The sequence below is a fragment of the Bombus flavifrons genome, chromosome 7, assembly GCF_040668555.2.
Source record: "Bombus flavifrons isolate JBK064 chromosome 7, iyBomFlav1_principal, whole genome shotgun sequence".
Classification (NCBI taxonomy): domain Eukaryota; kingdom Metazoa; phylum Arthropoda; class Insecta; order Hymenoptera; family Apidae; genus Bombus; species Bombus flavifrons.
The window spans coordinates 14095622-14121954 of NC_138448.1; the positions used below are offsets into that span (position 1 = coordinate 14095622).

A 26333-nucleotide genomic window follows, 5' to 3' on the forward strand; every position below is an offset into this window, starting at 1 on the left:
GATATAGAAAATTTGTCATACTTTTATTGATTTATTATTCGATTTCGTTGAATAATATTTCTCAATGATTTTTCGATGGAATTTCAATCGTGGATTGTACAATTGGTAGTATTATTCAATCTTAAAGGTGTGTGATATATTTTGAAGAATTTTGTGACATAATTTCTTATTTTAACTTTTTATCCATCTCTCATTCAAATATAATTTTCATTATAACTATATAAAATTCATTCTAACTAAATATACAATATGTGAAATTTTTATTTAATTATACGTTTATTGGATTATATAGATGTTTCTTTTTAGTTGTATATAGTTATTATATATAGTATTTAGTTTTATATAATTGTTTCTAAACTAGGATACCTGATATCATAATTTTAAAAGGAAATGTTAGTGAAAACACGAAGCATAGTGGTATGAAATGTTAATATGACCGGTAACAAAGTTTATCGCTGTTTAGCGAAGCAAATATTGCTGTTAAATATTTCACAATGCACTTTTACTCTAGAACTTTAATGAAAGTGGTAAATATTTCTGAAATGAGGATCATCTAAAACTTTCAGCTGATGTAGTTTGAATAATTCAGGTTTGACGTTTTATGTAGCACTCCACACCAACTATTACATGTAGGAAATAAACTATTTCACGATCCATTTTTATATCTCTAAACATTTTTAACGTTAATCCTATTTGTCTATTCATTCTCATGGAATTAAGTTCGTTACGTCATTATATGACTTCGTTAAATATTATGAAATTTCATTGCAATTATTTATCACAAAACCTAATAAGGCATATCAAATTTTAACTCAAATGGCTCATTCTAAATTGCAAAATTATACTATAAAATATTAAACCAAAAGCACAGAATTTCTTCCTGCACCTAATACATTAAACTCGAATTTTTGACCACTTCTATCGACCGAATAAAACAGAGATACACGATAAATAATCAAGATAATCTAAAATTAGTCTCAGTACTCTGTAACGGGACGAGGCAGGAAATAACGAATACTGCGTTTATAACAAACTTGTAAAGCCGCGTATCGGTAGATCGGGGTAGCCGCAATCGTATTCAAGTGGCTCCCAAAACGTTCATGCAAAACGGCTCATTTGCATAGGGAATCTACACAATCGAACCGTGTCTGGACAATTATTATCGAATAAACGTTTACACCCATCGAGATATTCTCGACGTATGTATACTGCCATGTCCATAAGTCATCGGATACTTGCCTACTTGAAGCAGAGTGTAGAATATCCGTACCTTTGACATTATGTAAATATTAACATTTGACGCAAACGCCAACTTCGTTTCACAATATGGATCGTTTCATAGCATAAAATCGCGCATATTCTAATGCAACTGAGTAGTTTATGGATCGATTACGGATTTTTATCCCATTTACAGGAAATTGCAAAATTATACAGAGTGCGCGTAGTACGAAGAAATACATAAAATATCCAAAGTGCAGTGCTTTCCAGAATACTTAATAAGAAGGGAAAATAATTTTCAACCAAGCCTCTATCTTCTGTATTGTGTCATCGAAAATATAAATTTGTAAAAAAGGCCGTATTCTAATTAATAAACAACAGAATCAATTCAGAAGTTAACAAAATCTATTTAAATTCTAACAATTATTTTGTTCAAAATAAGCACAAGTCCGGTGGACGAGATTATGGGCGAATTGCACCTCTGTAGATTTAAAATTCCCTGTAGATTCGCGAAATCGTTGCTCGTAGAGATATCACGTATATCTTGCAGGACGGGCTCGTACCGATTCGTCGATCCCAATAATCAAGGACAAAAAGCGACATCCGTGTTCCTAATTAAAGCCGTGCACGGCTCAAAGATGTCATCGACGAAACTGATTAGCCGTAATTGGGGTTCGAAGCCTCGGGGCGAGCACGACCCTCCTGTTTTGACAGTCCGTATTGGTAGTCGACATCGGATGACCCGCTGCACCAGCAGCGTACACAGGTGGTCGCTGGATTACCCTCTGCATCGTACGTGAAACGCGCTGATAAAAGTGGAGAATTGAAATTCGCCGGATTCATCCGTCCACGGATTATGCTGGCCAGCAAATTTTACTCTGCTCTGTCTTCTTTTTATGTTTTTCTCTTTCCCCTTCTCTTTTTTAACACAGTAAGTGCCAACATCGCGTTAACGCATTCTATCTGCAATTTTTTTCGACCAATTGATATCCTAGAGTCCTGTTTTCCGATATTATAGACACAATTATAGACATCTTTTATAAATATTATATTACAGAATATTCGCACGGATTCGTTACAACGATATCTGAAAAAGAATATCAAACGATCGGAATTGTTACCGCGGTTTCTTTGACAGCGATCGAAGTTTAAAGTCGAAATTAAAAATGAAATTTTATTTAAATGTCAAACTTTTAAAGGAACTCTGCCTTAAAATTGTTTAAAGCCTTAGAACTTTAAAGAAAAAATTATCCTGATACCTTTACTGATAAATTCAATGCTAAATTGTAACTGTCAGAAATAGCACGTCACTGTCGTATCATAAACCTTATCTAATAGTACAATCTGATGGGGAAAAATATGAGAACTAGAGAGAGGCTTAAAAGAATATCCCAAAACCGTTATTGAAAATCGATTCTAAATTTCTTTGAAAAACACCATAATAGTCACTGTCACGTCATGAATTACGCCTGACACACAAACCCTAACGGAAAAGATCGAAGTTACGATCATAGTTCCCATGGAATTTATTCGGAATTGCGACGTAATCGAACTCTGGTTCTAATTATCGTCTAGCAGCGTGTGTCAGAGTGAAAATCGTGGAACAACGTGTATCTATGTAGGTGTACGATGGAACAAAACCCGCGTTCATCGTCGTAATCGGGAAATATGTGGATCAGTGGTGGATCGAGAGCGGCGAGAGTCAGCGGAGGAAGATTAATGAAAAACTTAAAGGTGAAGAAACCGAATGGAGGGTTGAATCGTGACGGAACGCGATAGAAGAATAAATAAAAAGGTGTACGCGAAAGTGTGTTAAGGACAATCGTGATCGTTATTCGTTTTGTCCCCTTTCGAGAATTATAAGCGGCTCCCGGCCATTGGAACGCTTCGGCTCGTTGCCGCGGCTCGATACTCTGTCGTCGTCATTCATCATCGGCTGTAATTACGCGATTTGCATCGAAATGGAAATCACGTCCGACTTTAATGGCATGTTAAGGGCAATAGATCGGGAGCGTCATATGGACTTTTAGAAATCTGCTGAGCGCACCGATAACGTTTGCGTTTGCCGTATTTCCTGGAATGAAATATCGTCAAACGTTTTTTTTTTTAATATATTTTGATAAAAGAATCATTTTCACGATTTAAATAGAGCGCTCTGTTCCTCGTTTAATCTTTTACAATCAAAGTTTCGTTTCCTTTTTAAAGGAAAAAAAGTTGTAGTTCGTTAGGATATTCTCCGTTTTGTCCTGTCACACATCATTTTATCTACTAAAATCGAAAGATCGAAACATAAAAATTCAGAAATAAGTGATTTTCGATATTAACATCGAAACTATCAAACCTATCGGAATGATAATACTTTATCTTCGCAATGAATAAATTAATGAGAACGTGCAAGCGCTTCTAATAAAATTAATGCTGACTTTTATTGACTCAGAAACACAAGTGCACAAAATCAATTATTTTCATCGTCTTCTATAATATATTCAGGTACATACTGCAGATCGATACCTAAATATATATAAAACTTCCATATCATGTGACGTTAAATTAATTTGGCGTTAAAAAAGCGAGATAACGGGGAATATAGAAAGAAGAATAGAGAAAGGGAAAAGAAAGAAATGATTAAAAGTTATTAAAGCATCTGTAAAACTATGGTACAGTCTTCTTTGTGCTCTCTGAAAAGGCTCCGATAGAGCAGAATAAACGAGTCAGTTTTATAATAATTGTATTAATTAAAATCAATTTAAATAACGAGCCCTACGCAAGTAATGGAAAGACTGGATTTAATTCAACGTTTAATTAACACAGGATACTATGGTATTTCAAGTTGCTCGAATGAAACGCTACGCGAAACTTTCAAAGATTTAACAACGAAGAAATGATAATGACAAGCTTCGAGAAGTTACTAGCGTGTTGTTTCAATCTGGCGAGGAAATCGAAGTCGCGGGGATGGAGACTACGGGAAAACGCGTCGACCAAGTCATCCTGATTAATCGCCGATTCTAATGTCTCAATTTATGCCGCAATCAAGGTAATTTGACGTTTAATCAAAGCAGCTGTATCGTGAATCTACGACGCGAAGTAATGAATAGCAAATCGTAAACGTCGATCGGAAGATTTACTATGATGATTACGGATACGATGGAAATTTAAAGATCAAGCGTGTAATCACGATTATGTTAAGTTCCTGTCAATTCTTTCGTGTCCAAATCATTTCTCTAAGAAACGTTTAGTCGCATATTGTATAGGTCTGACAAAAGGAGAAAATTGAAAAAATTGTTGAAAGGAATACTGAACCGAATGTATACACGCAGAGAGTATAAATAATTTTAAGGAGCAAGGCTTTACATTATAGTTTTACAATATAAACATTAAATAAATCATTGACTCTAAATAGAATTTATTAGCCGAAAAGAGTTAGCGATCCTACATCGAATTGGACTCGACAGTGTATTTCATACTATCCCTGTTACTTTCAACAAGCAAAATAGATTCATTTGTTGAACAACTTAATTTAATAGAGATGTATCAACAATATGTTAGTTACAAAAACGTATAACTATAATCAAATAACCCTTGAATATAATATTGAATATGGTTCTGATTGTAAAGGGATAATTGCGATGAAAAAAGATTATGAAAAACAAATCGTAAATCGATGTGAAAATAATACGATGCATGTAGGCATAATTGGAAAATTTTCAAAAGATATTCCAAGCGATAAACGAACAAAATCACAGCTGACTCGAATCGGGAATATTTGTAAATAAATGTTTAACTAAAGCAACAATCAATTATTAAAAATCAATATTGTTCCGAACCTTGCGTATAGGGCATTGCACCGGTTTTGATTGTTCCTGTCTAATATAACGTTGAATTTAATCGAATTTAGTGCAATCAAGTGCAGCAAGTGTGGATAATGAAAAAGTTGATCGATTCACTTACCATTTTCGAATAATATTATGCCGAACCATCGAGGAAGATTAAAATGTACCTCGGTCTTCTTAGATCCATGATTTTCTTCTGAAACAGATACAGAAAAGTGTATTTATATTGTTTGTTTGTTTGTTACTATTTACAAACTTTCTATAAATTATCATATATTTACGCAGATTCAATAGATCTAAAAGAAATGCAAATCTTGCGTAAATATAAAACTCGTTATGAATAATGACATTTTTAAAAGGACTTTATTAACGAAGGATGTAAAACGTGTGGATCGCTTAGAGGGACTAAAGCAATTTCCATATCTTAAACACGAAACTGGCGAAAAAGCTCTCGTACATGTCTTACGAACTTTTTAGTGGTATATAAAATCCGCATGAAGCATTTACCTAAGGCATAAACACGAAGGAGAAAGGAAGCAGGAGGTCGGTTATTATTATGTTGTTTTTATATGAACATACATATGTCGTGAATAAAGAAGTAACGACACGCTTTTCAAGCGCTGCGAAGAAGATATGTGCAAATGAATTTTTTCAGGACTATACCAATCCACGAGGTATTTTTTCCTTTCACTAAAGCAACGTCGGTCGTATTATCATTGCGTATTATCATTATACATTTCAGCTATAAGATAAATAGAAAGTAGAAATATTTAAGACGATGTTTTAGTCGAATCTTACCGAAATATCGTACAATACTTTCTCTATTTCTCTGTAGGATGTAGATATCGTCACAGCCAACTCTTCAAACTTCTACCTTTTCGTTAATTATAAAAAGTTAGTCTTCTAGAATTTTTACAAAACATATCTACGTTTAAAATTCCTATAAAATTGCCAACCAAAAATGTGATAATTTTTATCAACTCTTGTGTCAACTCACCAAGGTTATCATAAAATTACTTTCTTAATACTTTCATTTTTGAACGGCCGCAGAAACTGGTGTTAATATTTACCGACAGCAGCGAAAGTCAGCGTTAGGAATAAGACGGCGAAACAAATAATTCGGACGTTCCCAGACTTAATGTAGATGCATTAACGCTTGCACAGTTTGTCGTGAAACGATATCAGTAGCGATATCAATATACGATCGAGCGGAAATACGAGCATGCGACGAAGCATCGCACGCGAACCGCTCGTTAAACGTACTGTGGAAAGCGATTTCGCAAATTTTTCAGCTGACCGCGGAGGAAAATCTTCAATCGTAAAAGCTTCGCAGTGGATCTGCCAGGTTAAATCTTTAATGTGCGATCCCCGGTAAATTGCTAGCTTGCTCTGCCGACGGCATAAGCGGCTACTCAGTTTATCGAGGCGAGATCTTAATGAATTCCTACGTTCGGATTATCTTAACGGAATTTCTGCGCTCAATGTTGCTAGTAAAATGTGATTTGTTGCATGAAAGACGCAACGTTTTACCCTCGGGGATATCTTTATGGCTTAGAGAAATCGTTAAGGTGGTAATATTCGTTTTTTTTTTTACGAAACTTAGGTAAGAATTAATTAAATATTTCTTTTATACGATCAATTTACTTCAAGATGAAAGATATAATTATTTCGATTATTATTGAATCATATCGATAGAAATACCGTCTACACTGCCGGACAGATGGAAACCAATATCTTCGTACGATAACGCAGGATCTCATGTATTAAAGACGACCATCGAAAGAACCTCAGAGATGGAAATATGAAATTTTGTCATACCATTTCTCTTTTCGATCTCGTACTCGTGGATTCCAATGTTAGAAGAATTTGTTGATCCTAAGGATTTCGATAACTTTTATAAATCGTAAATCATTAAATAAAGCGTATACGGATATTTAGAAAATATTTACACATATCCCTATTCTCTAATGAAGTGTTTTCCTATGAGGTTCTATATTTCATTTCCATATTATCAAATATTTTTAATCATGCTAAAGTATTACTAAACGATACAAAATCAAACATGCTCAAATCTAATTAATCAGTAAATGCGTAGCATTCATTCATAATAAATACCATGCAGTGCAAATACTTTCTGGAATTATGTTTCGATTCTATACACACTTCGAGGAAACTACACCTGAATTTAAAATATGATTCCAGAAAACGACATTTTATATATACCAAGTTAATGTAAAGCACGTTCTACTCGGAAAGGCAAGAATGCGGCACGATTCTAAGTAAGACCAAAGTAAAATGGGCCAATAAATAAGAGCTGTTTGCTGCTGGTTGAAATAACGAGCAGCCGCACCCACCCTGTATTCCCCAAAAATCTATTACTTTTGCGAGTCTCGTTTCAGGCGAGATCAACGTCCATTAAGAACTTCTGTATTAAATCGTTAACAATAGGAAAATTTGTATGATATAACGGCCAACCTCTGACTTGCAGTTGCGCGATTAAGTTGGATCGGTTAATCGAGCAGAACATTCGTTGCGTCTGCGATTGTGGCTAGCGTGATGAATGCCCTCACTGAGTTCGACAGTGGTTCGACAGCAGACGTTCACCGAGCGATTTGACGCGTGTACAACGCAACGTATGACAAGGTTTGCATGTTACAATGATGTTCACACGGTGGCAAGTCGATCTACAGGGAAATGTCTAGAAGCAGCACGTGGCTAATCCGATTATATTGCTATACTCCTTTAAACACGACTGTCGTCATTAGACGACGAAACGAAGATTTCGTAAGATACGGCCGTTGTTAACGAACGATATTAAGATTTTAATTGAGTTTAAGACGCGAGAATAATCGCTCACCGAAGACTCCATTCCAAGGTTATACGAAGATTACACAGAAAAAGAACGTGGTAAGGCACATTCTCAATTTTCTCTATAGGAAATTAATTTTTATATAATAATCCACCTTATACGTTATTCGTTGCAATTTTCAAAATTCACGTTTACTGTACATTACTGTATTATCAAAATTGTCATTTTTTTTTTCTTTTTTAATGAAAAATGCATTTGGCGCAAGAACGAGGACTATTGTAAGGAAGGACGACGTCATTGAACAAAACTCGGAAGAAGGGAAATCTTGCTGTACTCGTGAAGCTCTTTGCGGACCCGTAGGTCATACGAGTGGATCGATACTTTGTGATTGATCCTCGCTTTTTCTAGGCTAGTGGCCTCTACAGGCGAGGGTCGCGTGATAGCTTTTCCCAAAAGATACGATGAATTATCCTAAAGGGAACATGACGTGATCGAACTTGATCCTACTCCCTTATTTATGGATGGTTTATCCTTGGAGTAGAACCTGCTTTTTATTCTGTTTGGTGGCAGACTCTCGCTGAGAAGGATTACACAGGATATATGCCGCTCTTATTAGAACTCTGATATTTTTCGTAGAGTATGACGCTTGAATTATATTCTCCGTTTAATAATATGAATATCGAATCACAAAATTCAGAAGTCTGAAATATTTTTGAGATAACAACATTGAGAATATTTTCTTTCGTTGATAAAGTTATATCCACGGAAAGAAAATATTCTCCGTTTCGATGATGTATTAAATGAATCGAAGTAAAAAGATATTGAACGTGTAAGTATAAGTAACTTGTTTTCAACGAATTCAACAGGAGTTCGAAAGCCACAATGGCTACCGACGTAGAAAACGAAGTTGGGAATTTTCAGTGCCAATTAAGAAGTTCAAGAACGGTGATCTTAATCTCTAAGATAGGAACTGAAGGCAAGAGACCTTTATTGAATTGAAAATGGTGGATTTCATTGCTGAAACTGAATCAAAAATTATTAAAAAAAGATTAATCACCTGATTTACTTAATTGAAGATCTAAGAAATATCTTAAAAAGCTGATATTATCTTGTATTATTTCAAAGAACTTGAGAAAAGATAGTGTGTACTTATAAATCTTTGACAGGTTCTAATTCCTATTTCTATTTATGGTATTTTATTATGGCATTTTAACATAGATCGTACTATAAGATACTATTAGAACGTACAGAGTTAAAATATTATTTGTTGTTTAGTTTAATCTCATTCGATAAAAGTAAAAAAAAGAAAGAGAAAGGATTAAAAAAAGTAATTAAATAGAATATTTCAAAGTGCAGATAAAATAGCAGAAAAATCTTTAATGTGCCAATAAAATATTTGGAATAAAAAATAACAACTATATGGACAAATTTCCGAAATATCGAACGCTGAAACGCCGAACGTATTTCGCTCCGTTTTTCCGTACCTTTTCGTTTCTTTACGTCATGAGTGATTAATTTTTATCGTTCGAAACTAAGTTATAATCGAGAATGATCGGGACAAGAACGATCGGCAAACAATACACAATGATCGATAAGAGAACGTCTGGGATATAGAGCCAACAGCTCCATTTCAGGAATCAACAAACTTCAATTCAACTTCCATCCGTTATCTCGTTATCGACTTCTCAATTAAGTCTCCAATGAACAGTTTTCTTGATTTCGTAGAAAAACAGGTCCGTCGCGAGATTCTCTTTGACGTCTCTTCTTGTTATCTATCAATTTTTCGAGAGAGAAAGAGGAAAGACGAAGAGAACGTCTTTTTATTAAGATACCATCGCATTACAAAGTAGTTCTTAGAGAATGCTCGAATAAATGAAGACATAACGGCTTCCAATTTATGCGCTAAACTTGCAAAACTTCATTTCGCTTCGGTTAAGCGAGTTGCAGCTTTCTGCAAACAACGAGGACAACGTTAAACATCTTAGACTGCCAACACATTGCCTTCGATTAACGTTAACGTACGCTAGATTGGTATCGATTTATGGCAGACAGAAACTTGGAAACTCTGGTAAATTATTCGATTGACCGACGTTTAACTAGTATCGTAAAAGGAGCACGCGATTATTGCGCGCAAATTGATCTGTAATTGCATCTTGACAAGAAGAAATAGAGAGAAAGGGAGGAATTACATATTGATAACTAAATATCGTCGATGTCAATGCGCGACTTGTAAATGTTCGTCGAACCAGTGATAGATGTTCGTTCGATCAATTTGCACAGCGGGCCCGATTTAGCGAATTCGGAAGTAAAGTTTGATGAGTTTCGATTTTATTTTAACTGCAATGAAATTTTAATTATTCTCGAAACGAGTAACGACCGGGCTTTGATTTTCTCGTCGGACATTTCGATACGAAAGTTAAATCGTGAAACTGACGACGATAAATCAAACGCGTGAGAGTGATAGGATTTTGTTGAACGAGCGAGGAGTGTTTGGAATAGAACGATAGGTGTGCGACTGAAGGATATTTGGTGTAGGGTGTTAGACAGGTGTGACTGAAGAGTATTTGAACAGAATGCTTGAGATTATCGTGGGATACCATCATAAGTTTCCCGTCCATGTCTTTTCGCAACGGTTGCACTCAGTGAGAGAGACAGAGAAATAGAACAAGAGGAAGAAATATGCGCGCAAGGATAATTATAAATAAAAAAGAGGATAAAAGAGGGAGTAAAAATATATGTTTAGTTAATTATCGTTATGTTATTATTATTATTTATAATATATTCGTTGTTATTTTATTTAGCGATCTGTTCGTAATCAAACATTGCAACAAATGTATTATGTCGAAAGTTAACAATTTCAAAGATGGAATTAAATAATTACTATTTAATCTGTGATTATTCAAAATATCAATGACATCGATGATCTTTGTTTCCAACTACGCCGTATACTCATTGCAATATTTAATAAAATATATTTCTTCACAATTTGTGCGAATCGATATATCAGATTAACTCTGTAATGGAAGAGCGAAAGATTTTCATTTCGCAAACACTATAACAGCGTTATTGAAAAAGAATTGAAAAAAGTGGGTTAGATTAAATTGCTGATCAGATAATACGAAATCGATATATTAACTACCGATAAAACATACTACCTTCTATTTCAAATACGTAAACCAATTTAAATGATTAAAGATTACAGAGAAATAATATTTGTTTATACGTAAACTGTCATAAATCCACAGCTATGTAATTCGTTCTCAAATGTCACTCGCAATATTGCAATTTTGAAGAAACTACACATCCAATAGCGAACGATACAAGGAATCGTGTGACACTTTTATTACAATTCGATGCGTCGTTCTATCGTTATCTGACCAGCAAGTTCCTGAATATACTGCAAGACTACTGCTCGAACGATACAATATTTTCAAGAAATGTGAATGTAAAGTTTGTAAATCACGCCGAAGTTACTGAATATCTACGAATCGATAACGTCGTTGATTCATGTATCTCTTGGGGTACCTTTGTTACAAAAAGAACAATCACTCGAAGGAACAAATTCTCCATTAATTGAAATCTCGTAATTAGTCACTTTACGTTCGATTCTCTAATTGCTGGAATCAGAGAGTAAATTATCGCAAAAAAGAAATTTTTATTTCTCCGATTATCCTATTACTACCGAGAATGCTTTCAATTGCTGTCTTCGTTAAATCTGTCCTTTCTACTCAAATATCGGGGATAAAACCTATAAAGGGATTATTGGTGGAAGAAGTAGCCTAACAAACCAGAACAGAACCGATGACACGATAAACGATTAATTCATGGACAGGACAATTTGTTGGAATGAAGTCTGGTAGGGACTTCATGAGAGGTTGTCACGTACAGACGGCGTGGTGGATTACAATGTCGAGCACGCGATATGTAACGGAGAAAGTGGGAAATCGAAATTTATGCCGTCGAGTTAGACAAGAGAGAGGTCGATCCCTTTATCGGCGGTTTGTGTGCCCGATTAATGGCATCGAATTGCGGTTTACCGTGAATTATTGCTTTGTTAAGAAGAACCGAACAAAATGACGGACATTTTCATGACGAAGTACTCTAACGAAAACGAAAATATGCAGTTTAAATGTAGACAATCGTTAACATTGCAAAAAGTAATATTTTAAAAAGGTACAAATTATTTTCTATTGTATTATACCTTTAGAATTATATTGTGATATGCTTCAGATAACAGAAACCTTTCTTCTTTCTGATTCAAATTATGTCGCTTTCATTTTTTTAATATTTTTCATCCAGACAGAACGATTGAAATATAATCGAAAAGAATCTCAGAGAATTTATAAATGGCGAGTTACTAATAATTTGTACAATTTCGTGACACATATGGTTCTTATAATTTTGTAAGCTGTACTGTTGATAACTCGCTCAAATTTAACTGATTTTTAATATACAATAATCATTTTGTTACAAACAGTTGAAAAATATTAATAAATGTTTATTTATCTATAAAATTATCTCGATATAGAAGTATTTGCAAAATAAAGATTTTGAACAATATCAAACATATCTCGTATACGACGACAGAAAGGGTCGAAGGGAGACTGAACTGTTGAACATGAGAACGCGACCTGCAAACGTGCGAACGTTGCTCGCGAGCCGAACCTACGAACGTGCCAATGTTGCTGGTGAACGTGGTTCGTAAACGTGGCCTGCAAACATGCGAATGTGGCTTATGAACGCGCGAACGTGCAATCGTTGTCTTTTTTTTTTTTTTTTTTTTATTAACGTGGAGGAAATCCGCTCTGCGAATGTATGAACGTGACCTGTGAATGTGCAAACATGGCGAACGTGGTCAGCGAATTTTGATTTTTGTCTCGAATCTTGATTTAAATGCAAATCTCTGCGAAGCGTCCGTAAACACTTAATTAGTTATTCTAGTAAGTAAATATAGAACAAGATTAATGAGCGATGCAATCAAAACGTCGTATCTGTGATTGCAGAGCAAACTCATTCTATTCAATTATTTAGAGGTGAAGTTGAATTAATTTCAACCGATGTTTACCGCGCTTTATTCTTTGATGCTCAAACATTCTATCCATTGCCGTATTAAAATTCCACCGAGAAATATTTAATGCTATTCCCTATTATCTATGTTGTCTATATAATATTTCATTAAAATTCTCTCCATACAAATTCCAATATCATCGGATCTCGGATAATTTCAGTGAACAATACCAAAAATATGAATATCACGCAGGCTCGAATCAAACTCCAAAACAATGTCTCTCTATAGAAAATTTTGATTGTAGCTATTGCCTGATAATAATCGGACAAAAGCTTAACAATCGAACGTTGTTCATTTTGTAGAAACAACAGCCGATTAAACTTCATTCGCGTCATTTAATATTAATGATTAATTAACGATTAGAAGCAACGCTTAATGAGAGATACGAGTGAAAACAAAGTTCAGAAAAATCATTTACAATTAGTTTGAAAATGAAAACTTTCTGGGGGTGAATTACCCGACTTAGTAATTTTTATTCCTTACAAGAAATGCAATAGTTGAAATAGCAAAACTGCTCGAAACTTGGAAGCACATTTCCAGTCAAATAAAACAACAGATTCGCATTAGTAAAATATGTGAAATTACTTGAAGCCAATTGACTTGCTTACTAAATTCAAAGGAGAACTTAATAAATCCTCGTACAATTTCTATTCATATTAAAATAGTATCGCTGTATAAAAACGAATCGTTACTGGTGATATCGAAGCAACGTAAAAATCAAATTTAAAGGATCAGAATTACAAAAACGAGAGTGGCAAGAATATCTCAAATTAACTAAATAATAATCAAATAAATAAAGGGATTCAAACCTATTCGAATTAACGTGAGTGAGGTTTTAAATCGATGGACAAAATGGAACAGGGGTTTAAATTAATAGACAAAACGGAACAAGGCTTTAAATTGACGGACAAAACGGAACGAGACTATAGTATTGTATAATTGGTTTTCGGCATTGGTGTATCAGTAGAAAATGAACATCATAATTGCAGGTGTCTGCGGTTCTTACGGCTTACCAGTATTACAGGTGGTTGGCAAATTTCGTGGTGCACGTAACGAGGGGATCAAGACCGTATCTCCCTTTGCAGGCCGCCATTTGCAGTAAGAAGGGTCGGTTTCCGTTTACATTTACTTGAGTCGCCGGAAATTCCAGGTCACGCGTGTGCCGTGCTGTCGGCCTTTGATCGTCGAATCGTGAACAGATAATTCGCCGGCCGAGATTCCAGAAAATCTGCCAACCTATTTCAACAGTTAATGAAAAGACATTTGCACAGCTGGCGACTGCTTTCAATTTGCACAGACAACCCTTCTCCCTCTCTACTCTCCTATCTTATTCCACTCTCTTGTTTTCTTTTTGATCTACTGAAACAGGATGAAAGAGAAGAGCGTTGTCCGATTTTGTAGGGTGTTATAATCTAGGTCCGTATACTTCTTCGTGATACAGTGAAATGCAGGGTAAGGTTTGCGTGGAAACATTCATCACGTTTAAATGTTATGCATAATCATTTATGTTTATGGTAGATTTTCATATGAAAATGTAGTTAGCAGTTGAAAATTGCAGAAAAGAGGCTAGTAAATACATTCATATAGATTGTTTTATCGTAATGTCATTTTATCAGTAAGAGTGTTATTCTCTTAAGAATGAAGGAAACTAATTATAGTAACTGTACAAATCCGTATATAATCCGCATGAATTATTTTCTTACTCGTACATTTTATTTGCTTACTGTAGAACCGAGGACCGATTTATATATTTATTTATTACCCTTTGATCTAAAATTATTCGAAAAATTTAACGTCTTCCACGACAGAACTCCATTTATGTGAACCAATGAAAATACAAGCAACTGATAGAATATGAATTCAGTGATTCTCCTCGCTATGATCTTTCGTTCAAATAATAGAATTTTACGTTCAGATAATTCGATTCAACTGAAAACTAAAATTTAATCCCAATAAACGAAATTTCACTGTACTGCAATTTCTGACAGAATATCAGTTGAACAATTATTTTACATTCCAATATTTTATCAGCCATTCGGAAATTCGAATTAAACCCTTGAGGTTCGATTCGTTTGAAAGCAATCATCTACAATTTAATATTCCCCTTACTTCGCGCAAATAGCTCCTTTCTTTCAAGCCCAACCGCGCAATCTTCGATGTAACATCGTTCACACGTACGTAACCTGCCCGCCTCCCACAGACACACACACACATATGCACATAGTACATAGACATATGCAGCTCTCAGAATTTCAATTCATCGCTTCTGGCAGCAACGATTGCGCATTAAAAGTTCCATTCATCGGTGCTCGATGAAGCAACGCCTCCCGCGGTTCTCGCTGATTTGCTTTCAAAATTCCATAGGCACAGCTTCAAATTTTCCGCAAGAATTCACCTCATAGGTTAGAAGGGATCGTCCCGGGAATTAGCTGCAAGCGTATATCTCTCTAAAAGCTCTCAAGCGCCGTAGGACATCGTTGTCGAGCATCTACAAGGAGAAAATGCATTCCTCCATTCCGTCGTGCTATTGTATTTTCCTTCTGCATTGTTCCCTGCCGTGCACTCTCTCCCCCCTCTCTCTCTCTCTTTTTACTTTCATCCTTGTTGTGGGCTATGTCATATACGTTAATGATCAGCGTTCGTTGCCACCATTATTTTAATACACCCTCGTTATTCAGTTTATGGTATTGGATATAATATGAGATCGTAGAATTTTGAGAAATGTCGGGTTATTGAATCGGGTTTTTGAATATGTCGGGTTAATGTTGGAATTTTGGGCGTTCGACGAACCTTCAACTCGAATTTATTATCCTGGTTATAGCTGATATTTGTTGGCACAAATGTGATTATTATAAGAGGCTACAAGTAACAGCGGCGATCGGATGGTCGAGATGTCGATGAATAAATTCAGGTTCGATAACGAATCCACGGCCAACGGGACGACGAATGCGATGTGATACACGATCCTGGTGTCACTCCACGTGCAAGTAGTACTCCTCTAAATAGACTCTCTCTCATTCGAAGTGGAACTGCCCTTATATAGTCCTCTCCCCACCTCTCGGGTCAATCTTTGTTTTTAAGGAGAGCTATATAATTATTCTAGACCTTTGTTAGGTACACGTCCCTCCCGTGACTATGGCTACGTTCAGTCACCTGCTATATCACTTCGAGCCCAAGTCCATCGTCATAAACCTTGAGCACCCATAATCGAATTAGAACATTACAACTATTTCTTAGTTTTATTACTTAAGTGTAGCTATAGTAAAAGTCTGGACTAGGGTATTGGAGTTTTCCCCAATATTCCAAAAGGGAGGCCCCGATGTTATTTCATCTACGACATATATATAGGGTACAAGTAGTATAAAAATTATTGCAAAATAAAACAGACGTTTGCGGAACACCGAGGAAAATTAGAAATGTGTCAAAACGTTAAAGAAATATAAATTGGAAAGAAAAGGCAACGGAATAGAAACAACAAGAAACTTTTATACGACAATCGGCGTGCCTGGCAATAACGAAACATATAGTGTCATATTATAATTTTCGGCTAATAGCACACGAATAAAAATAGGTTTTTGAAAAGTAGAATTTTAATATACTGTGGATAATCGCGGGTGATGTGTCATTATTCTCAAAATAACTTTACGGGCCAATTTACTTCGTAAAATTCCTTCGTAGGAAATTCAATCTATTCCTGGTCAGTTCATAATCCCGTAATCTCCCAAACATACTCTAAATCCTGTAGACATTGTATACAGAGTACACAGTGTACACAATGTACACAATGTATACAATGTACACGATGTGCTCACCGTATAAAATTACTAAGAAAAATGGTTGCAGGGAATCGCGTTTTCGTTGCACAGAAACCAACCGATCGTATTTTCCAGAGGTCAGATACCTCGGAACAATATAACTTTCCTGCATTTTCAGTTTCCCACATACGTCTTTGTCCCATGAAGCATGCATAAAAGAATCCGTATTTGTCGAAGACTCAACTTTCAAATATTCTCGTACAGTGATTCGTCTTGTTACTGCGAGCAACTTTTGTTACGTGTTACTAGTCTGACCGCGTGTCTTCTTGAAGTTTGTGATCACTGGCTGAAGAGTTTCCAAGAGATTTCATTGAAGACTTTAAATAAAGCTAAAGACACGAACTTCGAATGATTAATCTTTCGTTTCGTATGAAGATGCAATGATCAATTTTTATTACAGAGTTTACTCACAATTTCTGCATACAATTTTATCGTTACTTACAAAGTAGCCAAATTTTAATATAAACAAGTGTATTTTATGTTATCAGTGCTATTCTACCATTTCTTATCTTACACGAACAAAAAATTGGAGCAATTTTTTACATGATTTGCTACAGCGTAAGAATTTATAAATATTTAATACACGTAAATAATGAGATCTATGGAATATTCATGAGTCGGTAGGCGCTGGAATAAAACGATTCGTTTACGTGACCGTGGAAATTTTATGTAATTCTCTTCGCTGATATAGCAAGCTTGGCATTGCCAGCAAAATCTAATTGCGTTCGCGACGTGTGTGAAGAGACAAGGCTCCTAAAGGATTAAACAGACCGTGCTCCCAAGGACTCACGATTATTTAATCACGAAATGAGACAACTTAGTAAACCTCATCTGGCACAAAAAATATTCAACGTCTAATGCGATTGTTACTCAGTTTTGTAACCGTGAAAATGCATTGTTTGTATCTCTTCCATGTAAAAGGAAGGAACGATCGTCATTCACTGCTCGTGAAATATTCAAATTACATCATATACATGAAAAACTCCTTGTGTAAGAGTAACTGTTTTATTTTACGATTGTCGTAAAACGAGCTTTCTGTTTGACATTAACACGTATGGCAGCCATAACCTTTTCGAAACTATTTGAAGTAATATTTATAGATTTCATACTATGGTCGATTTGTTAGAGGAATGACAGATACGACTGAGAACTAATTTTTGTAAATATCAGAATATCGGTAATTATCGGGATTTGTCACTCTTCTCGATAAACGAAAATATTTATCTACTATGCTGTATGTTGACTATAATGATAATACTTATTAATAAACTTTGATATTTCATCCAAAACAATTCTGTTGTAGGAAAAAACCTTAATTACCGTTTCATTGTGAATATTAGAACACTTTTCTAGCACATTGTAAATACGAAATCATTGATTAAATCCAATCAAATTCATGAATTCTATTATCCATAACGAATTTCAATAATACATTGAACGTTGCATTTTGTATGTAGGAAATGTTACTAACAAACGTACTATTATTTCATCTTTCACTAAATTATCTGGTGAATTGTTTTCCTAACGAATGCAGTTCGCGATTAGACATAATTTAATAACAGGAGTTAATCTATAGTTAATTGCCGTTCACTGCCAACGTTAATCCACAATTAATTGAGGTTAATCTTAAATGCGATGGGCAATCAATTTCTCTAAACGTCGATTGTCAGCATTTACGGTATGCTACGAGAGAAAAATGAGAAAACTCTCCTTCGTTTCCTTCCAATTTCCTTCTCGCATTGTTTCTTTTATCTTCTAATCTCTTTCTCGCTCAACGTTTTAGCATAAAGAGCTGGCGTTGCTTCATAAATTCGTTAAAATGTCCTCGAGACAAGATGTCCATTATTTTCGCTATAATTCACCAAGTATACCGTGACTTAAATCATTTTTCGTCATATTGAGAAACTTAGAGGAACAGAAAGTAATAGCTTATGTAGGTATTATTTCTTTAGATTATTTAATGCCTCAATGTTAATGAAGTTTGCAGAAAATTAAGTAAAATAAATGGTTGATTTTTTAATTGATTATTTATAATGTGTTGGACCTGACATATCAATTCACTGAATATAGAATTTTATATAATATTATAATACAAAACAATATAGAATTCTGTAAAATAGAATTTTTTGCAGGGTAATATATTTTTAAAAATATATAAATATCTGTTACCCGTAACTTTTGGTAAAATTTACATTTGGCATATGATATCGTGAACCATCAGTGGCGAATACAGCGATTGTTAATAGACTGGAATATCAATTTATTATCAAAGCTTCATCAGTACTATCTTAATAAGCTTCATCCAATACAGCGAATTTGACGAAGCAATTCAACGCGTGATTTCCAAAATTCATAATATCAAATATTCCATGCTATTACAAATCTCTACGTTACACTATCGAGTATTATTGAGAATCCAAATTTTACTGTATAACGTAACTATAATTCAGAACCCAAAATATTGTTTTAAAGTTTAGTCTCAAAACTTAACTTCAATTCTCTCATTTGTTCGATGTTAATGCTACAAATATGAACAGTAATCATCTACGTTCCAACAGATCTTTACGAAAGAAAATTCTAAAATATTTTCTTATATTCTACACAACGCACAATGATTCCAAACTTTTGATTGATTTATCAAAACATTGATAAATTATCAATGCTCTCTTAAAATCTTGAAGAAGTTGAATATTAAAAGGCTTTTGACGTAAAAATTGCCCTCTGTTTTCACCGCCCGATTGGAGATATTTTTTTTTTTAAGACGAATATTATTTTCGTGATACGTACACCGTGCTACGACCGACTATGATCCTAACATATTCTTGCGAGATGCTCTCAAGTGCGAAGCGATAACTTATCGTATCCGACATCTTCAAAGTAGAAATACGACTTTCTCCGTTTAGTCTCCGTTCTTCTCTTGCATCCCTTGTTTATTCTTCCTATCCCTTCAAACAGGATGAAGTAGCCTCAGAAGCTTCCTTGCGTATACTCAAACTAGGATCCAATTAGAGCTAGAGGGTTAGACATGTTGTGCCTCCAGGCGCAGAATTCCAAGTTCTTTGTAAGAGATATTAATTAATTAATTAATTACATGCCTGCAGTGTATGTAGGTAGTTGTTTGTGAGTTTGTAGTTGTCTTCGTCCTTTCGAAAGGAAATTCTTTTTATCGACGTTGATTCTTGTTAGACAGCGCACGATTAACGTAGGATGCAAGTTTCACGATTTTATATTGGCAGAAGTAATGAAAGTCGGTTCTTGGTGAAACAAAGGGAGAACAAAATTGGTAATATGCAGTTATTTGACAACATACTGAATTTAAAAATTTTTTCTCTGTGAGACATGAAAAAATGTAACTTATTGCTTTCCTATGGCGCTTCGCATTTTAATAAATGCACAGCGTTTGAAATTATTAAATAACAGCGATTTTCACCCGAAAGAAATATGAAATGAATTCTGTGATATTTCCAGATGTAAAAGTCGCGGCAGCTTTTATCAAATGCTAAGTTTAATCAAGTAAATAGCAAAAGCTGTTTGACAGAGCTCGCATTAAGCATTAATCCTAACTTTAATAAAGTTTGCATAAGTACCGTGGAGACTTTTATAGGATACTTGCTCTTGCGAAATGAAACCATTCAAAATTTATTACCAGATTTTTGCAATTTATTCTGAATAAGGAGTGAAGTCTATTCGAACGAAGGTGGAGGGGGTGGGGATTGTCGTAAGCTTCGATAATTCGAAATTGAAAAAGTTGCACTATTTCGTCTCTCGATTTACGATGAATTCATATCGATATCTCGCCGTTTTTGAATCGGAGAAACTCGTTTGACTAAAGGCTATATATTTTTGTATCAATTGAAGTAAAATATATAATTAATAATTCTAAAATATTTGTATTGATATTTATATCAATTGATGTCTTTAAAAATATTTTTCATTTCTATTCAATTGATTTCTGAACCGTGTTACATCGAAAATTTTGTTCAAAACTGCAGAAGAATTCCAGGGGTGAAAGGGTTAAACTAGCACAAAACGAGTATAAAATAACAAAGTGGTATTACATGTAGCGATAAAAAGAATCACGTACAATGCTTCTGTCGCTAAAAAATTTACTGACTATGAAATTTATTGCAGTATGACAGTACAAAAATTCCTTTACTACAGCTTTATTGCATTATAAAATTTACTATCAATATAAGAGACAGGAATTTCAAACTATCATTTTTAACACCTATTCGTTATTTTCATCCCTTTTTTCAAACGAAAAAAAAGGACAATGAAATATTTTAATAAATTTTATGCTTAGAATGAAGAAAGAAGAAATTTTTGACGAAATGGAAACTTTATTCGAATTTTTGTTAATGAAACAAGGGAAACACGTGTTTCTAAATATTTCACTTTATTCACTGTATTCGATGAACTTGCATCGTTAAGCGCAACTATCTCGTACTTCTAATGTTGCTATTCTCCAAGAGACACATATCCATTCTGTTTAAATGATCGACCTGGGCTGTGTTATCACTTTGATCACTTATCTACACTTGTATACCTGTCTCGTTGATTAGGTTCTCATGGCCCCTTAGCCACCCCTCGTAAATCGATCCTTCCTGTTGCCTCTTCTAACAAAGTGGATCGAGATCGTCAGCTCTTAAACGTTTTTATGCTCCACTCGTTGTTTCTATTGTTTCTTTATATGCTACTCGAAAGGGGCACTCACGTTCGTGGATGAACGTGAGTCGTTACGATGGTAGAGGTCTCAGCTAAATTTACTTTTAGCATTCTTTTAGCGTTCATTTGATCGAACGAGAAACAAAGACCGATATCTTCATTCCCTTACCTCCTCGTTTTGTATTCGTACCATAATGGCTGAAGTTGGTCAAACAAGAAACGAAGAACGATCATTTGCATAATACGACTTGATTTCTTCCCTTTCAATAAAATTCAATAATCCAGCTGCCCTTTCGTATACGTTCGAGCTTCGACTTTTAATTAACTTCGATTAAAAAATTGAATCGGCTCATGCGTTACGAAACATACGTATACTTTCACAGCGCTACCTTAGAACATTTCCTTACAAAGGAAAATATGTTTCAAAATAGAAAAATATTTAAAGTAATTAATATATATTTCCAATGAGAAACGAATTTGTCGCGAGTGAAATTACTCAAAAGTAAATCGCATTAAAAAAGTTGAACCAGTTTCTCGTATACCAAAAAAAAACGCATTTAATTAATTCTTTTTTTATTTTTTTATGCATTCCCTGGAGGTAAACGTGGCAAAATTCAAATTATCCTAAACGACGGTAATCTCGCGTCTAATTATTACACAGTGCAGGCATCAGATGCGACTAAAAGAAATTGCATAACGTTTGCATGTCATTAAAATGTTTCCACGTTTCTCTAATAAATCAGAGATTTTATGTGCGCCGACATCGCAGTTACGTTAAATGCACACATCCCGAAAATTTAAAGGACACGGCTTCCATCGCGTTTACGATGCGCGCCAACATCGTTGGCGAGAACTTCGGTGACAGTGGATTTCGCGAAAGTCGAGTTATAATCCGACTTTGCCCGTACAAATCTGCGCTTCTATTTCACGACACGAGCAACGAATTTCCTATGTTCGTCGCAACAATGGCCAATTCGTCCGACAAGTCTTTTTACGCGTACAAACTGCGTTTGCTTCGCGGGGTCCTTTGCGAATTAATTAACGAGTTAAAAATAACAAAGGAAACATTTCTACCACAGTATTTTGACACCGGTAAAACACGAATGAATTAGATTATTCGTTCAATCGCTAATATTTTCTATAGCTTCGTGAAGATTTCTTTGCAAATAATTTTAATACGTTTATTGGCGTAGTTTTTAATACGTTTTATTCGGATAAGTTTTTTCCCACAATTCTAAGACAATCTAGAAGAAAATTAAAATTTGTAGTTTTATTCAAACACAAGTTTTTTCCCACAATTCTAAGACAATCTAGAAGAAAATTAAAATTTGTAGTTTTATTCAAACACATTTCGAACATTTTTGTCGGAAATCTTAAACTTTCGTTAATATTTTTATTGATATTTCAAAAACCATAAGAGAAACTGTAAATGCAGCTTAAAAGCAACATTTCTAACTTTATTTTCATTCAGAGGTATTTTGTATATTCTTATGCAGGTCTCCTCTCTTGCTTTTATTATAAAATCTTTATAGAGATTTGGAAACGAGAAGAGATTTTGGAACTAGAGCCGTAGGATTTTCGTTTTTAGTTCCGCTTCCAGATTTTTCCAATATCTGGATCGAGATTTGTTTTTAAGCTTTCGTTCTGATATCCTTATTGAGGTTTCAAAACGGTAAAAAATTCTAAATGAAAATTGATAGTACAGGTTTCGCGTTTTTGCCTTCGTTCCAAGATATTTTTCAATATCTGCATTGAAATATGTTTTTCAATATTCATTTTAATATCCTCATAGGAACATGAATACGAGAAGATATTCTAAAACGAAAATCATCAACAAAGCTCCCTTATTTTCAATATCAATACATTTTTTTATTAATATGACGGACAGCACGGGTGTCATATTACCGGGAATTAACAATCCTGTTTAAATAATAATCACATTTGCCATAAATGCGATGCACGCGTTTCTATGTATAATTGAAAACTCTTTGAAAAATGAATTGTACCGAGGTGGTGTAGTTGACTCTCGTTTTGGCGAGTAATAATAAATATTCTAGCGGATATAAATTACCCTCTGCTGTCTGAATTAAAAACGAGAAACGATTAAACAACGTGACGAAGCATACATTTTTCATAGTTTATTCTACGTCAAAATATTCGCGCATTTGCCGCATTTAAATATTTCAATCTTTACTTAAGAATTATTGGATGAAAGATTGAGCATCAATAGCTAATTATTGGATAAACTTTACAGGAAATCGTATGTATCTAAATATCATAGTCAAGTTGCATTTGCATTAATTATACATTTATTTATCGATAACGAGACATCGCGAATCATTGCAAATTCTAAGAAAAATTTTAAGAAATAGTCTTCGTGATTGTAATCTATGCATTCCAATTTGTGGCGTCCGATCAGCATGGTTTTCGAAAAATATTCTGGATTTGAAAATTTATCAAGTGAACATGCTCAAGTCTTCTAAACAACAAAGCCTCGAACGAGAAATTTTCTTCTACACTTTGTACATATTTCCTCACGTAGAACACCCTCATCCTCAACAGTCGATAATCGATCAAGTTCACGTAGACTAGACAAAAATTCGATTTTGCCGAAGACGAAGCATCGAATGAACAAATTTTATTCTACGTTTTCGATGTATCTGTTAGAATCGCCGTGGAATCGATCCTTTACCGATTCTACCACGATTACTTGAACACCCCGTATACACAGTACACGTACACACACATATCAGGTCACAGTTCAAAGATCATAGAGCGATTCTCGCAGCAGAGGCGAACGGTGCAATATGATTTCGAGTAACTCGCGAAATATGAGCCAGTCTGTGCCAAGATGCTATACGACTTTCCGTTTCGCTGGCATCGATCGCGAACCATCGATCCGCGATACAAGGTGGAAACACAATCATCGATCATCTCCGACACGTGAAATCCCTTTAAGATATATACCTCGGATGCTTTACATATTCGTACGGTATGTTTCGTTGGGAGATGCGGCCTTGATGTATCGGACCTTTTCACCTTTATTCGAGATTTGCATGGCGGAAGCGTTATCAAAATCGGTGCGAGAAGAGATATTCGTCGGTCGATTCGCCCCGAGGAAATGGCATTCTTTCCGATTTTGTCTGACTCTTTAGAGATTGAAACCGATCTTTCTTCGCCCGTGAAAATAGGCCACGAGAACGAAATATCGCTTGAGCCGCAATTTCGGCGAAATTGTAAGGAAATTGAAAAATTCTTCGAATCGAGTGGAGCAGCAAGTTTATACGTGCACAATTTCGTCATGGTAATTTCTGCAGTTCTGAATAATTTTCTACGATATCTTAGTGTACCGAGATTTACTTTATAAAATGACTTTGCTATAGTTTAGACGAAAAATAGCAGAATTATTAATTGGCAAAATTATTGTACACGGTATATATAATTTTGTTACACAGTGCGATATAATTGTGACGTGAAGGGATGAGTGATTGGAGAGTTTTTAACCAAGTGCCAACCTATAGCCTCCTAGGGAATAGAATTACAATAAATATATATGTAGTATCGTGAGTGAGAGGCCTGGGAGTTGGCGGGTGAACCGCGTGAAATGTCGCGAGAGCCGAGGCGTTAGGCGTTTGTTTTCCATCGCGTAGTTTTGGTAAGAGTAGGCCTACGTGATCTGGCCCACGCGCGGTTGCCAAGCGACGGGAAAAGAGGGGGAATCAACAGTGAGTTGTTGGCGAGTGGCGTTACCGAGAGAGTGTGGATGGCAGTTTGTAAAAAGTCGAGTCGTTATCTAATTATTTAATTGTGCTGTTTTCTGTATGTTTGGTGTGAATAGTTCAGGTTGAACTACAATCGTCTTTTCTGTCAAATCAACATCTGTATCATCCATTCCTTGTAAATATATTATATCACGATATTACATTTTTTGGGGGCTCAGCCGGGATTGGACAAGACAGAAAACGAAACGGTTTAACAGAGCTATTCGCGCTAGTTGTGAGTTTACCGGTACGCGGTGCGGTAAAAGACGATATCGTTGACCATTTAAGTTGGTGTAGTGTGAAAAAATGGCTAACGTCGGGGACGAACGATTGTCGGGTGAAGAAGGTTCGACGCTGGAGGAGCTGAGAAGTAAGCTCGCGCGAATGAACCTCCCTATATCGGGCGCGAGGTCAGTGCTGATTGCGAGGCTGAATCGGGCGTGTAGGGCTGGACAATCGTATCCTAAGGGAGCGACGGGCGGTGAAGAGCCAACCGGTCAACGAGATTTAGAAAATGTACAGAGAGCTGAGCGTGATTGTAACGAAGACGAAAATGTTGAGAAAATGAATACGAAGGAGTTGAAAGAGCGCCTTGCTAGTTTGGGTTTAAAAACGACGGGAAGAAAAGCAGAATTACGCGCACGACTACAAGCGGCCATGGACGGTAACGATGTTTCGTCGGAAGAAGAAAGCGACGACGAAAGTGAGGACGAAGATGACAAAAAATACGCAAGAAGACACAAGAGAGGTACGCGAAGGGTGTATCAGGACCGTGATGAATATTGTCGAAGGGCATGTGTTGGTTCGACACTGAGTTTCAGAGACGTCGAAGATGCATTAGAGTCGTTTAGTGGCAACAAAGGTGAAAATGTCGAACGATGGTTCGAGTCGTTCGAGGAAGTCGCTGATACGTGCATGTGGTCGGATGGACAGAAGACAGTCTACGCGAGGAAGCTGCTGAAGGGATCAGCGAAAATATTCGCGAGCTTCGAGTGTCACGCCAGGACTTGGCATGAGTTGAAGAGGGGGCTAGTGAAAGAATTTTCGAGGAAAGTTAACAGTAGGCAGGTACATCAGAAACTTGAAGAAACAAAAAAGGAGAGTGATGAAGCATGTTTGGCTTACATGTACCGCATGCTCGAAATAGCCAGCCATGTGGACATAGAG

At 35.5% G+C, this 26333-nt stretch overlaps 1 long non-coding RNA gene across 1 annotated transcript in view; it reads right to left on the reverse strand.

Moving 5' to 3' along the window:
* Positions 1 to 301: 301 nt before the first annotated feature.
* LOC138181968 (uncharacterized) overlaps positions 302 to 26333 on the reverse strand; it is a 115389-nt gene continuing 89357 nt past the window's right edge. Inside the window, exons 3-5 of the long non-coding RNA XR_011173663.1 lie at positions 13939 to 14161; positions 5167 to 5244; positions 302 to 2024 (exon numbers count right to left, since the gene is read on the reverse strand). This is a non-coding gene — a long non-coding RNA (uncharacterized LOC138181968). The remainder of the gene's footprint in view (positions 2025 to 5166; positions 5245 to 13938; positions 14162 to 26333) is intronic.